The sequence below is a fragment of the Acinonyx jubatus genome, chromosome D3, assembly GCF_027475565.1.
Source record: "Acinonyx jubatus isolate Ajub_Pintada_27869175 chromosome D3, VMU_Ajub_asm_v1.0, whole genome shotgun sequence".
Lineage (NCBI taxonomy): Eukaryota > Metazoa > Chordata > Mammalia > Carnivora > Felidae > Acinonyx > Acinonyx jubatus.
Window position 1 is genome coordinate 87,413,744 of NC_069392.1, and position 17,289 is coordinate 87,431,032.

General features: G+C 46.5%; 1 long non-coding RNA gene across 5 annotated transcripts in view; it reads right to left on the reverse strand.

Moving 5' to 3' along the window:
* LOC106982259 (uncharacterized) overlaps positions 1-17,289 on the reverse strand; it is a 42,329-nt gene that overhangs the window by 11,993 nt on the left and 13,047 nt on the right. For 3 of the 5 annotated variants that reach the window (XR_008291665.1, XR_008291666.1, XR_008291663.1), the window contains exons 1-2: positions 13,029-16,821; positions 924-2,199 (exon numbers count right to left, since the gene is read on the reverse strand). This is a non-coding gene — a long non-coding RNA (uncharacterized LOC106982259). Of the gene's footprint in view, positions 1-923; positions 2,200-13,028; positions 16,822-17,289 lie in introns of those variants that run through there. The other 2 variants (XR_008291667.1, XR_008291664.1) reach the window with 2 other exon arrangements.

Genomic DNA, 17,289 nt, shown 5'->3' on the forward strand with positions numbered 1-17,289 from the left:
CTGACTCTTGGTTTCAGCTCAGGTCATAATCTCACGGTTCCATGAGTTCGAGCCCCATGTTGGGCTCTGTATTGACAGAGTGGAGCCTGCTTGGGATTCTCTCTCTCTCTCTCTCTCTCTCTCTCAAAATAAATAAATAAACTTAAAAAAGAATAAAAGTCATTCTGTCTTTGTTTCCAAAACAGAAGAGAAAGCAGCTACAGTAAAGTCCTTTTATCAACATGAAATAGATGCCAATTGCTTTTTTATTTAAAAACATTTATTTATTTTTGAGAGGCAGAGAGAGACAGAGTGCAAGTGGGAGAGGGACAGAGAGAGGGGAAGGCACAGAATCCGAAGCAGGCTCCAGGCTCTGAGCTGTCAGCACAGAGCCTGGCACAGGGCTTGAACCCATGAACTGTGAGATCATGACCCGAGCCAAAGTCTGAAGCTCAACCAACTGAGCCATCCAGGTGCCCCATGCTGTCTTTTTCTTAAGATACCTTCTTTTTAAAAGAAGGCAGGTTAGGAAATATTCAGATCAGTAATAGGAGAAACATGGATCAATAAACAAGTTCTTGAAGGCAGTGGTAAGCGTGGCTGCTGTGGCACTGTGGGCCACCGGTGCCTATCAAGTGTTTACTTGGAGTAGTTTACTGGGCACAGGGCCCAGAGGGAGGAGAGATTCCAAACATGTCAGGAAATAGTTGACGCTTACAAGAAAGTCATCACTAATAGAGAAGGAATATTTCCATCAAATTAAGCTTTTCTGAACTTGAGATGTCCTTGGGGACACAATAGACAAATGAAAAAGGTAACACGTGAGAATACTCACAGGAGAAAACCAAAAATAAGTGCAAATCAATACGTACGAACCTTTGCTGATTTGGGTTAACTGAAAGGCCAATATTAATTAGTGAAAGGTCTGAAATATAGAACCTTACCTAAAAATATCTGTTCATTACTTGAATGTTCCCTTGGAAGCACACACCAGCCTGCACCTGCCACTAACAGAGATTGGAAACCAGTCTACGGAGTGATTCGCAGGATCTAGAAGTTTCGCCGAATCTGGGTTCTAGAACAGTCAAACAGTGCATGGACAGAGTGTGGTGTATCCACAGCAAGAACTCAGAGCCCAGAACTGGAGCTGCAGAATTCCTCCAGCAGGGCTCGGGGACCACACACACCTCACAGAGCGAACCAACACCAGAAGGCAGTCGGCCGGGAGGCCGACGCTGGATTCCAATCCAGTCTCTCCAGGGGTGTCAATAAACATGGGCAAGTTACCTAACGACTCTCTGCCTCCACATCCTCCTCAGTAAATGGGCATAACAGGAGCACTTGATCCCACGGACGGTTGGATCCCACGGACGGTGCTGAGTAAAGTGAGTCACTTCTGCCACCACATCTGCTACCACCACCGCCTGTCAGGTCTTTGTAGCGGAGGCTGGACAAAGAGATCCAGTCGGAGCAGTGGCTCCCATGGGCCTACTGTCCGTAGCCCCCCTTGACCCAACTGCAATCCTAAAGGCTCTGCCACAGAACTGGACTTTGCCCCGCCTCCGGGACACCCTTCCATTCTACTGGCAGGGTAAGCGTGATTATCCCACCTGGGGCAAAGCTGGTCCGCTGAGCAGCACCTGCCCCCAAGTGGCTGGCCCCCACACAAGCCACCATGTCACTTCGCTGATGACAAGTTGGGCAGCAATGGTGGTGTTATCTAAATCTGCCATGGCGTGGGAGACATGCCGACAGCTTGTACTTGGCCTTCGCGCCCAACACCTTAACCAACTCTCTTCACGGCCCGTCCTAAGGCACTGGGGCTAAGGACAGAGGCTGGCTGACACCCACGGAGCAGTCACCTTTGTGGCCGGTGCCATTACTTAGCATTCCACAAGGTGCTCACGTATGTTCCCACTGCCATGAGACCACTGACGCCCTCTTCCTAAATTTACATGCATCCTGTCATCTTCCTTTGGGTCCCTGAGCAACAGCCAAGCCATCTGACACAGGCCAGAAGTCTGCAAACATACCAGTACCTGGAACGCGTCCACTCCATCCAAAGTGGCTGATCCAGCTCCCAGGCTGCCCCTGAGTGAGGCCGCAGTGTGGCTGAACTCCATTCTCTTCTAGCACCACGATATGGAGCCCACTGTCCAGGAACCAGGCCCGGGTCTTTCTTCTCCTGTTAGTGGTCACAGCAAACCTCCAAGGCCACAGCTGTAAGCCGAGGTGTTAGTGTGACACAGGTGCACAGGCCTGTTCATGTAGCTGACAGGACCTCTAGACCTGCTCGAGAGTGATCTCCAAAGAAACAGTTTCAGTGTAAGATCTGATGCTACACCTGCCTGGCCCACTGGCTGGGTCTGATAAGACCCAGCTCCCCACAGACACCTCCAGCCATGCCTTCAGGCCAGAAACACATGTCTTTCAAGTGGGGAGTAGCTCCTTGCTGCAGACGGTATGTTCTTGCTCCGGATCTCAAGGGGTCTATGCTGACTCTTGTATGTGGGGGTTACTACACCTCTAATGAGCACCGTTGTCCACCACGGATACTTCTCTACCCATCCGACTTGCTGAGTCATACACTCTGATCAACAGAGCTGTTTGCTCTGCAGCTAGACCTGCTGCAAAGCTCAATTTTGTTCTGGGAATCTTTCAAAACTGAAAGCGTTTGAGTCACCTGATAAATGGGTTGAACTACACTCTGCTTCCAAACGCCAGGGAGTCTTACCCAGCAACATGCCTCCTTCTTACGAGTAGGGAAGGTGAATGCAATCACTTGCCATTTATCTGAAAGAGGATAAGACAGTGTGCTCCAAACAACGGGCACCTGAAACCTCATCGAGGTGGCTGGGCCACTGACTCTGCATGGAACCCATCTCCCACCACAGGGCGTTAGTGTCTCCTTGTGGTAGTCCAGGATTCATTTTCTTTTTTAAGTTTATTTATTTATTTTGAGAGAGAGACAGAAGTCAAGTGGGGAGGGGCAGAGAGGGAGAAAAGAGAGAGAGAGAATCCCAAGCAGACTCTGCACCATCAGTGCAGAGCCTGATGCAGGACTCGAGCTCATGAACCATGAGATCATGCCCTGGGCCAAAGTCAGACGCTTAGCCAACTGAGCCACCCAGGTGTGCCAATGGTATTCCAGGATTCTTAAAGGCACTGGTGTTTGTCCCTCTCACCAGGGTTCCCAGACTGCTTTATTAAAGGGTGTGTCCTCTGAGCCTCTCCCAGGAACATAATTCTAGTGACAGGTTTTCTGCTCTCACATAATAAATATATCCCCACATCTCTTCCACCTTGAGCCTTCCTTCTGATCCCTTCTCGATACCATGCCAAGGCATTTGGGGATCTCTAGCTCATTTCTGTAGTGCATTATGTGTCTCAGCTTCAAGGGTGCACTCCAGCATCACCATGGGACCTGCCCTGACATCCCTGGAAGGATGCTGAATCACAAGCAAGAAAGCTCTCATGACCATAATTCTCTCTTAGCTGAAACTTATCCCAAATCACTGCTGGTGCAGCGTGAATCACTGGGACACATCTACACACCCAGGGCTCTCACACCCCGGTTACTCAGTCCCCCTAGAACATGGTCCCCTCAGTCTAGAACATGGTCCAGTTCTAGAACACCATCCCCCACACTACCATCCCCCTGTCTTTTCCTGAAAGCAGAGCCAGACACATACCCCAGTACAGGTACTCTTTGGAGCCACATGGTCTCAGAAACAGAAGTGGGGGCTGAGCAGAACAAAACAGGGAAAGAGAACTAACACACAGGTATGTTTTTCAGCTGTTCACCATTGTGGACATGAGCTCGAGTCTGCTGGGCCCCCCTGAGGAATGATGTATAAAGTGTCTCAGTGTATAAAGAACTGTTCAGAAAAGAGGAAGGTTTATCCATCAGAGCCCCTGTGTCAATGGTGACCCAATAGGTGTGGACCCCTTATCCTGTTGGGCTCGCACCCGAGCCCAGGTGTGAACCCCTCGCACTGCCAGCTTCACACCTGAGCCCCACACGTCAGCCTCAGAGAAGCTCTGGAACACGAAGAGGAGGTCGCGAAACCATGGGAAATTTCGTGAGGTCACGTGCGAAGTGGCTCCCAGCAATATGAATGGAGTCGAAGATAAACGGAGAGGATGTGAGACACAAGCCGTGTCTGGTCTAGAAGTACAGAGGCTTAGAAACAAGAAAGCCACAAAGAAAAAAAGTGAGTAACCGATTCTCAGTACCAGTTCTCATAGCGGAAGGCATCTATTTGCGGACCTGGACGCAGCAGCAGACGGCCCTCACGTGCCATGAATACTTGCGCCATGCGACAGGCCCTCCTTGCTCTCAGTTCCACGCTCAGCACGCTCACTGTCCGAATACAATCTGGCCTCCACGTGACTCAGCTTCAGCAGGAGAATGCGCCAGAGAGAATGTGATTTTCTTGTCCTTACGGCAATTACAGTCTTCATTATAAACTAATTAGGGCGATAGGATTTGATACATCAGGCTCTTGTGTCCTATGAGACTGAGTCAGCAGTCCCAGGGCCAATAACCACACATAAGATTGACTTTGGAGACTGAAATGCTTTTGCTGTGAGCAGGGAGAGAAAAATTTTCAGGGGTCCAAGTTACCTTGGTGCAAGCGAGCCTGGAGGAGAGGGGCCAGTACAATTATTAGTCAGCATTATTTGACTTTATGTGTATCAACAGACTGTCAAACCTTAGGAAAACCTCAAATTATAACATCCATATACAGCGACTCAGTTTGTCATTAGCTAAAAGGCTCCTTTTGCACTCTGGAGGTAAGGTCCAAGAGGGGGTAATTTACAGTATAAAACCGAATCGCTGGGTTCTACCCCTGAAGCCAAGAATACACTGGATGTTAACTAACTTGAATTTAAATTTGTAAAAAAGGAAGAAGATTGGGAGTTTAAAAAAAAAAGACTCGAGGTAAGAAGTCTCTGTGTGTGTGTGTGAGAGAGAGAGACACTTAACGTAAGCTCCACTCTCTTGACAAATTCAGTGCACCCTCCAGCCCTGTTAACCCTGGGTGGTATCGTACAACAGACCTGTAGAGCTCATTCACCTTGTGTGATGGAAACTCTGTACCCACTGGATGGCAGTTCCCTCGTCTCCTGTCCCCTCGCCCCTGGTAACCACCAGCCTCCCCTCTGTTTCTGGGAGTTCGACTATTTTAGACACCTTACGTAAGTGGAATTGGGCAGTACCTGTCCTTCTGCGACTGGCTTACGTCACTCGGCATAATGTCCTCAAGATTCAGCCACGTTGTTGCAGATGGCAGGATTCCCTTGTTTAATGCTGAGTAATATCCCATTGTATGCATGTACCACATTCTCTCTATCTACTCCTCTGTCCACGGATATTCAGGCTGTTTCCACGTCTTAGCGATAGCGAACATTGCTGCAATGGACAGGGGAGCGCTAATATCTCTTTGAGATCCTGATTTCAATTCTTTTTAATACCTGCATGTGGGACCCTGAACAGTAGGGCAGTGCTAGCATAATTTTTTGAGAACCTCCACATTGTTTTCCTTAGTGACTTCACTATTTTCCAACACTAGCTTATACTGCTTAAAACCCAACAGTGTACAAGGGTTTAAACGTTACATTCTAACACTTGTTATCTTTTGTTGTTTTTTAAGGTAGCCATCCTCATTTGTGTGAGACCATCTCTCGTTGTGATGTTGATTTGCATTTCCTCACAATTCTGATGATTCCTGCCGATATGGGACCATCCTTTCATGCACGTGCCGGCCACTTGTGTGTCTTCTTTGAAGAAATGTCTGTTCAAGTCCCTTGCCCATTTTTAAATCAGGTTATTTGGGGGTTCTTTCTACGATTGAATTGTTGGATATTCACCTATTATCAGATACATACGGCTTGTAAAAAAAAAAAATCTCCCTTTCTATTGATCGCTTTTTACTCTGCTCTTCCCTTTTCCAAGTAAAAACTTTTTAGTTTGATGTAGCCCCACTGGCCTATTTAAACCTAGTTTTGCTTTTGTTGCCTGTGGTTTTGGTGATAGATTCAAGAACCTTAATCATTGCCTAGACCAATGTCGTGAAGCTTTGCCCCCTATGTTTACCTTAGGAGTTTTATAGATTCAGGTCTTACATTTAAATATTTAACCCATAGTGAGTTGAGTTTTGTGAACAGTGTACGAAAAGGGGGAGAAGAATTTCATTCTTTTGCATAGGGACATCCAGTTTTCCCAATACCATTTGTCAAAGACTGATGAGAATTCTTGACGGCTAATTAGCTGGCCTCTCCCGGTCTTCAAGAGAGTCTTTTAATTAGTGTTTTTACCACCTGAGAATATGCAAAAAAAAAAAAAAAAAAAAGCCAGCAAGTGCTCAGAACTTACTATATACAAAACACTACACATAAAAGAAGGGAAACTCAAGAGCAAAGGGGAAGAAAAACAAAACACAAACCACACCCTATTAAGTGGAAAAGTGAGTATAAGCAGCATAATATTGGGGTGCCGGACATTCCATTTTTATGTTCAGAGTCCCAGGCCCACAGTGCCTCTGCCTTCAGAGTATGATTTGCAATTCATATAAAAGCCATGGTAGCTTCAGACCCCACCCACCACCCTCCCTTGTTTTCAAGTTTCCTCCTGTTTCCACTACAAAAGAGTAGCCACCTTGGGCGTTGGGGGGAATCTTACTTCCCAAGTCCTGATAAGAGGATTGAGGTTCTTTGGTAAATACAGATGTTCTGTCACTATTCCAGAAAAGGTTCCATTTGCCGGGAAAATAACCCTGCCCCTTTGCCACCTACAAGCATCCTACACTTCTGAGTGTTTTGGCATAAAGGGCTATTTAAGCAAGCACTTCTATTGCTTTTAGAATGCGACGCAATAAACAACAGCTGTGATTATTTGAATGCTGAAGCGGGCTGAATGCATTTAATTCATCACAAAAGACATTCACTGCAAATGAGCTGCAGAGGCAAAGAGATGCCTGTGATTATACCAAATCGGGCAACCTGAGAACGTTGCTCTTAACTTCAATAGTGGTTTCAAAACACAAATGCACCCGCCCTTCTCGTTTGCTCTAATAATTTAGTGTACATATTTCAGGAATATATTTAATGCAGTCACCAACGTCAACTGGGTAGGGATGTGCGCAAATCACAAGAATTTCAACAAGGTAGAGGGTTTCTTCCTCTATAATTCAAAATGAAGAGTAGAGATGAGCCTTCTTGGGGATGTTCTTGACGCAGAGAGAAAAGGGAATCCTCGCTATCAAGGTATTCTTAGAGAAGAATTCTCAGACAGAGTGTGTTTGGGTAGTAGCTCTAGAGGTAGGATTGCCAGATAAACTTAAATCTCAAGGGGAAAATCATGCTATTTGTTGTTTATCTGAAATTCAAATTTAACTGGGTGTTCTGTAATTTCCGATGAGATACCCAACTTAGAGGTCACTGGGTCTAACTGAATGACTCTCCCAATGAAAAGTAACATCTACTGAAAAGAGTTGGCACAGAGTTTAGGTATTTCAGCCAGTTCTAAAAGTAACACGTATCACAAAACAATAAGAGGGGAAATATCCCATCTCCAGGGTAAAGGAAGTGCATCCTGTGGAACAGGAAATGAAGGGACCCGGTGGAGTCACCTAATGTCCTTGTGTCTCTCTTAGCAGGAGGATCTTCTAGTCAGGGGAAGAGGGTCACCCCTGATGGAGGCAGCAAGGAAGGTGTTTACCTCTGATTCCCGGTCTCCATACTCGAACTCCGTAAAACACAACCTAATTGCAAGAAGTTAGACTCAGACATTCTGCCCACGTGCCTCTATGGGAGACAAGCAGAGAAATGGTGGAAGAGAACTTAAGGTCACTCATCATCAGCCGAGAAAGAGAAAGGAAGCTGAGTCCAACAAGGACAACAGATCACCCCCATGACATCTCAAGAAAAGAACAGGACCGACAGAGCGGATGAGAAAATGCCCTCCACTGAGGCAAAATGGGAAGCCTGCAGAAGAATGTGCAGAGAACATCAAGGCCCCTCTTCCTCTGGTCTCCTGAGAAACGGGAACTTGAGGATTGTGATTGGTCTCTTGATTCCCTCACAGCTTTACAAGGAAGCCCCGGGAATCTCCATCTGAAGGTTACAATCCTAGAGCTGCAGGGATAAGGAGACAAACTGATGTGACATTAGGAGAAGTCACATGAGGAAAAGCAGTGGCCCCCACCCAAGCCCTCACTCCCCCTGTGATCAGGAACACAGTAGAGCTATTTGGAGACAGGCAGCCAGCGAAGCCAGTGAAAGCCAGTGAAGGCTGATGTTTCGGTTTGTTTTATTCAACCAACTTCTACTTCAGGAAATTGCTAAACAAACATTTGAAATAGTCAGCCGCCTCACCATAAAATCCCAGAGTTGTTAAGGAATCCTGCAGTTACTGAACTCCAACTAGTCCCGCCCTGACACTCTACAAGCAATACAGTCTCCCTCTGGCACATTCTCCACAGCTCATTTAATCCGAATATTGTCAAACATCGAGGACACCGTGGAGATTGGCCTGGCCCAGCCCCCCTGCGGCCCTGTACCCCTTCCTCACCCCCTGGGAGAGCCGGGTGCCAGCCAGTGTAGGTTGGCTAAAACAGCTAGTCTTAATAGAGTCACAGCAGGGTGGGGGGAAAGTGAAAATACATTACCTAAAGATAGGTAGCTTGGCTTTATTTATTTAATGAAGGAAAAACAAAGAAATGTGCCTCCAAGAGAAAGTATGCTGAATGGCCGATCCTATGCATCTCACGTGGAAAAATACAGTCAAGGTTGTAGCGGACTCGTCAGCCTTGACGTGTAATTCGTTAAAAGGACCAATCCTTGACAAGGCTGGGATCTTGGTTGTGTCCACTCCATAAAAAGGCATCACTGTAGCCCCGGCCGTTAAGTGACACGCGGTCCCCACTCCCCCACAGATCTGGTGAACAGCCCTCTCGGGAAGGGCAGGATTCTGTACTACACCAACCAGAAGCTAGCCCGCAACAGCCTGGGCCGGTCAAGGCAACGGACCAGCCGACCCGGCCCACCGGAGCGGCACCAGCTCGAAACTGCTCACTGCAAATTGCTCACATGGCCAGCAGCACCTCTGACAGGCACCGCATCCAAGCTGCAGGTCTGAAAAAAATGAGGGCAGCAGTAATTCAAAAAAATGCTTGCAGCAATTGCTGTAGAGTTAGAACGCTGTGTGGGTTCCACCCCCTCCCTTCTTTCTTAATGCGGTCATTATGGAGCTAATGGTCTAATTAGAACATTCGTGTCGCCCAGCGCTGTGCCCTCCTGGCATTAAGAGCTCTGGGTTTGCAAAGCCATAACTTTCCAGAGTCTAACTCAGCGTTAAATGTAAAGAAGGAAGAGCACAAACTTGAGGCGTAAAGTCGGAAGGCGGCTCAGAGCATCACATGCATTTCAGTGACAATCCCCGTAACCTTGGAAGAGTCAGCAAATCCCCGCGTCCCTCACACCATATTGCAGCAGGGCCTTGAGTCAATAAGCAATGAAGTTAGCGATGCGTCCTCCCGGGGAGGTGGCGGTCGAGGCATCCATCATGTCGCTCTCTCAGCCTGTTCCAAGAAGCGAGCCTCAGAGAGCTGGAAAGCTACTTCCTGGGCCCATTAGGCTTCTGTCCTGTGGCGACCTAGCAGCTGTCACCCTGCACGGAGGCCAAGTGGGGGCAGAGGGAAAGGCCGGTGCACAAGCCCGAACCTGGAGGCGAAGCGGGGCCTCGGCCCCAGAGCACAGAGAGCCAAGGCCTCCCCCTGCTCCTCGGTGTTAGCCAGCTCAGAGTCCACCCTGAGGCCCCAGCCAGGTCCGGGGACGCAGGGGTCACCAACACCCCCAAACCACCCGACGATGCCCCAGACACTGATGCTTCATTTAGGGAGTGAACCCACTTTGCTTCACATAATGTACTTTGCAGGATACACACAGAAGACGAACAATATAGAGAAACAACATGCCCCCCCTTCCCCTTGGCTCTCTTTCCTGACGATAACAGCTGTCACTTTCTTGCTCATTTTTCCAGATTTTTCTATGCCATCTAAGCATCCACACAAACCTGTAGCTACATAATTAATGGCTCCTTACTTTTTAAATTTTTTTTAACACTAATTTATTGTTGAGAGACAGCAGAGATATAGCACGAGTGGGGGAGATGCAGAGAGAGAGGGAGACACAGAATCCAAAGCAGCTCCCACTCCACGCTGTGAGCACAGAGCCCGATGCAGGGCTCGAACCCGCAAACCGTGAGATCATGACCTGGGCCACAGTCGGATGCTTAACTGACTGAGCCACCCAGGTGTCCCTATGGTTCCTTACTTTTTATACAAATGGTAACATGTCACAAATGCCATTCTGCATTTTTTTCGCTTAATTGTTCCTGGATGTTGTTTGAAGAGATGTCAATATATGGGTGACATTTCAGTAAGTCAGTGTAATTAATCTGTCTGAATAACTACACTGCATTCCCTTGTATGGACATACCCTCATTCATTCAATCAATCCCTTAGTGGTAGATGTTTAGGTTGTTTCCAGACTTTTGTTCTTACGAACAAGGCTGCAATAAAAAAATCTTCACACGTGCCTTTGACTTTTGGTGCAAGCATGCAGGTCGGTTGTATCCCAAGCCCTGGAATGGCTGGGTCAAAGGATACGTGCCCTTTAAATGCCACTGTATGTTCCGCGTTGCTCTCCAGAGAGGTCATAACTATTCACATCTACCCATAATAGTGATTGAGCTCACTAGGGAAGGAGCACCTCTCCTCTAGCTAATAAAAGAGTCTGCATCAGTAAAATGTAAAATCAAAGTTCACAAACATATTCTAATACCAATAGCAATTGGCTAAATACCTGAATCAAAGCTTAGATTGGATAAGCTCTAAGCAGAACTAATCCCAAACAAAATGAAACATTTTTGTAGGTAAGAGTGGGGAATGAGAGCAGGGCACATGGAGAGTGGTCCATGGTTTAATCGCAGGGTGTGTTTGTTCTACGTGGCTCCAGAGAGCCCGTGTGTTGTCTTTCAATAAAGATGTTTGTTAAATGGGAGAACAATGCTGTGCGTTGAATATGTATTGAGCCTCACATATGCCCAAGCTGTTCATCGCTTCCATTACCAGGGAGGTAATATCTTGCCTGAGAAGGCTTAAAGCCAAACAGGATAGAGACCTCACGGGGAAGGCTGCATTCATACATACAAATGAAGACAACAGAGGATTATTCTTTCATTTTCTTTCCCCTGTTTTTTGCCTTCAGAAAAGTAGGAACTGCTATAAATAAAAAATCAATAAAATGAGGTAAAACAAATGAAATAAAATAAGATGCATGCCTAAATTTGAATCAAAAGTCTATTTTCTCTTAATGTGCTTAACTAGAAACGTTATTAATTTTGTGCTGGATAGATAAGAAGCTGTCAAGCTGATATTTTATTCCAGAGCTCTCTACCACCGTTGTCAAAAAAGGCAAACAGTCATCGCTTTATCCACAGACCCATCAAGAGTCTCATTATTTATTTCTTCCATCATTTCAAACGCTGAATGCAAATACTTTCTCCAGCGGCTCCACCTAGCGGATCACACAGGCTATTGCAGCTCTGGTTGCTCCCTTGAGGCAAAGCCCCAATACGGCCAGAGAGAAATCTTTATCCATGTAAGAATGGCATCATTTGTTTAATTCTGATAAGTATTTCCTAACAAAAGTTACAAAACTCAGGTGGAAATAATACCCACCATGAAGATGCGCTCATACTTTCCTTGGAGAGAAGAGAAATGTTGTTGTCAAGATAGCAAGAAGAAAGACAGCCTTAAGCTCGTGTGGTACCCAGAGTTCCCTAAAGAATCAATCAAGAATGTCATCAGAAAGTGAATAGAAGATAGTTGGCATGGTAACTGGGACACTGAGGCAGTTCTTTGTTGTCTGTGCTCACATTCACTTAGAACTCACGAACCGTCATCCCAGGCAAGCAGGGGAAAATGCTAATTAATAAAATGCCATCCAAGTATTACGTATTCCATAACCAGCAGGGCTCGTGCTACCTCTACAAAGCGTGACGACTGGACAACTGTCCTGGTTTCTAATCTAATGACATGACTACCACTGCTGTGATTCCACAGCCAACGTGTTCACCATTGTCTCCGAGCATAACAAAATGGGGCAGTTCAAGAAACTCAAGCTGCATGGAAGAAGCAACAGGCTGCGTTCCACTCAAAACTCCTGACACAGTGAATCACAAATGAGATGCGGGCTTTAAGCACACAAGCAATCAAGCGTGCACAGCAGGAAACTAATGATTCCGTAAATGGCAGTTTAATCAAATGCTTTATTCCTGCCTGGAGTGAACTTGTCCACAAGCCACAAATCAAATTTCACTCAGTTGCATTTTCTATCTGGTGCAGCAAGATCGTCCCTCTCTTGCCCACTCGAGGCAGGGTCCCTGCCATCCACCTGGGCGCACGCCCTGGGGAGCTGTTGTAAACAGGTGTCTGGAATCGGCCCCAAAACCGACACACTGAGGATGAACCAAAAGTAAATTCCAGGTAAAATCACATGTAAAATATCTTCCATAGCTCAGTTCCTAACACGGAAGAATCGTGGCATCAAAAACACACTCAAACTCGGAATAGATTTCCTGTCTCAAAAGCACACAGACTACAAGCAAAAGGGCACTAAGAAAATAACCTGTTTCAGTAGTCTCTGGTATTATCATGAGAGGCACCCGTGGGCCCACTACGGGACAGGATGGAGGGAGAGCTTTCCTCGGCTGCTAAAACGTTTGTGTACCCGCCTTGATTAAACAGAAGAGAGGGCGTCGGGAGACTTTTTCGATCAATACGTGTAGGAAATGACAGCATTGATGTTTTTTGTGTGATTACAGCCGAAGTTTCTGAGGCCTCCTGTGACTCCCTGTCCATGTCGGGAAAACAGTAAGATGACCAGGGGACACATGCGGAAAGGCTCCTGGGTCACAGTATCAGTTTGCTAGCACTGCGGTAACAGAATGCCACAGACCGAGCAGCTTAAACCACACGCACTTGTTTTGCCACACTTCCGGAGACTGGAAGCCCAGCATCAAGGCATCTGTCTTCTTGTGAGGCCTCTCTTGTGGGCTCACAGACGGTTCATGTTCTTTCTGTGTCTTCACGGGACCTTCCCCTGGTGTGTGTCCTTCTCCCCTGACAAGGACACCAGTCACGTTGGATTAGGGCTGAAGGGGTTCAGAAGGTGCCACTTTGAGTTAAAGTGATGGGAAACCAGCAGACACAGAAAAAGTTCTTAACCTCCCCCCTAACCGCTTAAAATACGTATCTCCCCTTTGTAAAGGAAAGTTCTATTAGTCAAAGTATAGTTCCAGAAAGAGGACTACTCCCAGAGATAATTTTGTTACCTGAGAGACTGTCATCTGCATAACAAAGTAAACTCTACCATAATCTCCTCTCTCCCTTTCCCATAATTTGTCTCCCGCCACCCCCCCCCCCCCGCTCCCCACTGAAACTCCAAACCTCTGTCCATTCTGTAGCTCAGGGTGGCATAGATCTCAATCATCTGGCTGCCCGCCTCACTGAGTCTCATACTTTGGTGAAATTCCCATGCATACGTATGTAATTAAACTGATTGGTTCTTTCCTCCTGCTTATCAATTTTAGGTCAGCTTCGTTCTTAGACCAGCCGCATATCCAAGAAGGGTAGAAGGAAGATTTTTTCCTCCCCTGCACGACCTCATTTTACTTCAGTTACCACTTTAAAGACCTCTCTCCAAACAGGCACATTCTCAGGTCCCTGGGGTTAGGATTTCAACGTAGGAATTTGAGGGGGGACAATTCACTTGATAGCTATTCACTCACAGGCCCTTGGAGCCTGGAAAATGGGGGAGATAGCTGAAGAAAGCATAGGGAGAGGATTCCTCCCCAGGAAATGTGGGGTGTAGGCACGGGCCATCTGTCTCAGAGAGGGTCCCAGAAAGAAGGTTCAGGGGGTGAGTGGAGGGTGACTGCACTTTGTCCCCCGATGACTCAGGGTGATAAGGCAGGAGGGTGAAGCGTGGTGCACTGACCCTGTGCCAGATACGGGCAGGGAAGAGAGGTGTCCACAGACCCCTTTTAAGACTCCATAGGAGTCCGGCTTCTCTCTGCCAGTAAGACAAGGACTCTCCCACATGCTCCCCTATCCCTTGTTGGGGGATATGTAAATAAAAGCAAAATCTCCTCCCAACCCAGAAGCCCTCTCCTCAAAGGTAGAAAGGAAAGAAAACACTTTTATTACTGAGTAAGCTCTAAACCAGAATGTGGCATGCATCGCAGTCAGTCTGCTAAGAGATTGGAAAGACAGAAGGAAATCTCACCCCGAACATAGCCAAGCAGATACAAGACATCACATACACGTTATCAAGGTGAAGCGATAACTAGTCCTCCAGGAGAGGACTTGATGGCACCATTTGTCAATGTAGAGTTCATCCTAGAGTCCCCTGGTCCTGGGGGTGCCCATCTGTGTGAGCTGCATAGCTCTATTCAGAGGAAAAACAAACTTCTCATACCTTTAGGACATGAGATAGCTTTGCAACTTGGAGCAAGCTCCCACAGGAGTCAGACTTCTAGCCCCCCACGGGAACTGGGAGATGAGGGTGCTTCTTCCCAGATGATTGTGTTTCAGAGGTGGCTTTCTGGCCCTTGAGAAAGGCCCTTGGGTCCTAAAGCTCACCAGAGACCCATCTACTCTGCGAAAGGATTTATATACACTTTAGAGAGGGGAAAGAATTTACAATAGCATGTTTTCTCAGGTAACTGATCTAAAACAAAAGGGAGGGGGACAGAAGTTTTTTCCCTTATTTTCAACTGGGAGATTTAAGCCTCTTCTTTCTAATTTGTATTTGTCCTTTGCCTTCAAAGAAGGCTCTGCCAAGTCCCCCCTGGAGGCAGCAGTGGCCATGGATGGTATGCCCCAGGTGTGGCAGGCAAGTGAGATGTGGGCAGGATCCCAGCGGGGGGTCAGCCGCGCCCCATGGAAAGCTCTCAGTGGGCAGAGGTAGTGACATGTCACTGCCTGCAGAAGCTTGAGTGGGAATGAAAAACGTGAATTGGCCAATGATTATTGTGGTGCTCAGAGAAATGCCTGGAGTCATTAAAGAACCAAGCCTTATGCTGATCGACTTAGCAATGCTGAATAAATAAAAGGAAACACCGGGTAGAGCCAGGAATGCTGGGAGTCAGCCTCTCTCTGGTCTGCTCTGGGCTCTCCCAGGTGTCTGTGGGGCTCTCCATCCATGCAAGGGTCTATACAGCTTCTTCTTCCCCCAGACAGACAAGAGAGAGAGAGAGAGAGAGAGAGAGAGAGAGAGAGAGAGAGGAGACAGTCGATAACCAGGAATCAGCTACAGCTTCTTCAAGGGCATGAGACTGACAAATGGGTTGTGTTACATCGAAGACATTTGGTGAAAATTACATATTCTTGTAAGATTGAAGAGGGAGCTTCTGAGGATCACAAACATAGCTTTCGATGTAAGTGTGTTGAATATATACATACACTGGTGCTTAATGTATGCCTTCTTCTCCAAACAAAAGCCCAGACCCCAAACACCTCTTTTAAAATGGTCATTGACACTTCTCAGGGATGTTTTAAATAGGAATCACAACTTCCAATTTATTTTGTGAAATGCATGAAAAATGTCTTTTTTTAAAAAATCAGATTGTAAGTTTCTAAGACTACAAATAGAAAATATTTGCTTATTCTTTCCCCAGCAAATCTCCACATATTCATCTTAGAACCCACTTAACATATTAAGGCAAAGTGTTTGCAGAAGACCTCCCACCACAACGGGGAGTGAGCTGGGGTGCGTCCCCACTAGCTGCACATGGGCCCCCGCTCTCTGCTCACGACTGCATCATGTGGCCAAGTCTCGATGGCCCTACCCATTCTCAGTCTCCAGGATCCCAAATGTGAGTCAGGATGACAATTTACAAAGCCCTTAGAAGGACCGAGTTGAAATGGTATCTATTATATATGAATTATAGACAAGAGTTCCTGGCAAATATGTGGTCAACGCCTAACTGGTAAATGGTGGATATTATTGAAATTGTAAATATCCTGCCATGTGATAAAATGTCTAGTGTGGTCACAGTAAACACATGCATGAACATTTTTTGAAAATGTGTTTGTTTATCCAAATCCTACCACATTGTGGTCTGCTCAATTCCTATAAGAATCCTGACTGAAATACCTTGATGATGGGGTTTGTTTTCCTCTTTTCAGAAAGTGCTTTTTCCCCCTGCATTTCTACACTTATTAATCAAATCTCACAGTTTCCCTCTATCTTTCCCTCTGACCCTCACATGTACCTTCGTGTTCACTCACTCAAATAGCCACCATTTATATGCTTCTTTCTTTGAATAATCTCACAAGTTCATGAATATCGAAATAACCTCATCTTCAAAGCACTGCATGTTAAAATTGAATTTGTATAAACACGGATACCTAATATATAGGTTAGAAGGAAAAGGGAAATGATAAAAGGAAAATCCCATTTATTCTGAAACCATAACGTGGATTGTCTGCACCTCATCAGAAGCACTCAGCCCTGGGGACATATGAGGCTATGGAGGAGTCTAAGAAATGTGCGGAAAGGACTCACCCCACCCCTCCCCTGGCCTCCCAGGAACTGGGATGTGAGCAGGAGCCTTAGGAGGGACCACTGGTTAAAACATTTACAGGCTGGGGCGCCTGGGTGGCTCAGTCGGTTAAACATCCGACTTCGGCTCAGGTCATGATCTCACGGTTCATGAGTTCGTGCCCCGTGTTGGGTTCTGTGCTGGCAGCTCAGAGCCTGGAGCCTGCTTCGGATCCCTCTGTGCCCCTCCCCCACTCATACTCTGTCTCAGTCTCTCTCAGAAATAAATAAACACCAAAAAAAAGTTAAAAAAAAAAAAAAACACATTTACAGGCTGAGGCACTCAGAAGGCAGAGAGCCTCTCCCCATCTCCTGCCAAGACTCCCTTTGTGAGGAAACAGACATCACAATGAACGGCCAGGGAAACAGCTTCTCTATCTTCTCTGGCACAGACACCACACAAATACCTTTTCTCATCCCCATTAGCCAAAGGCAAATAAATAAGATGTCCCCTTTCAAGTAACCTTCCAGTGGCTTCTGTTCACACAACCATCAGGATTTAGGCTCCACCTTGTTCCCTTGAAATAAAGGGGTATTGGTTTGCCCCACATTATAGGACATTTAAATAAAATATTATCACTTTCTAAATGAACTGTACACTTTGACAAAATATACTCAGTATTTTTTAAGGCTGGC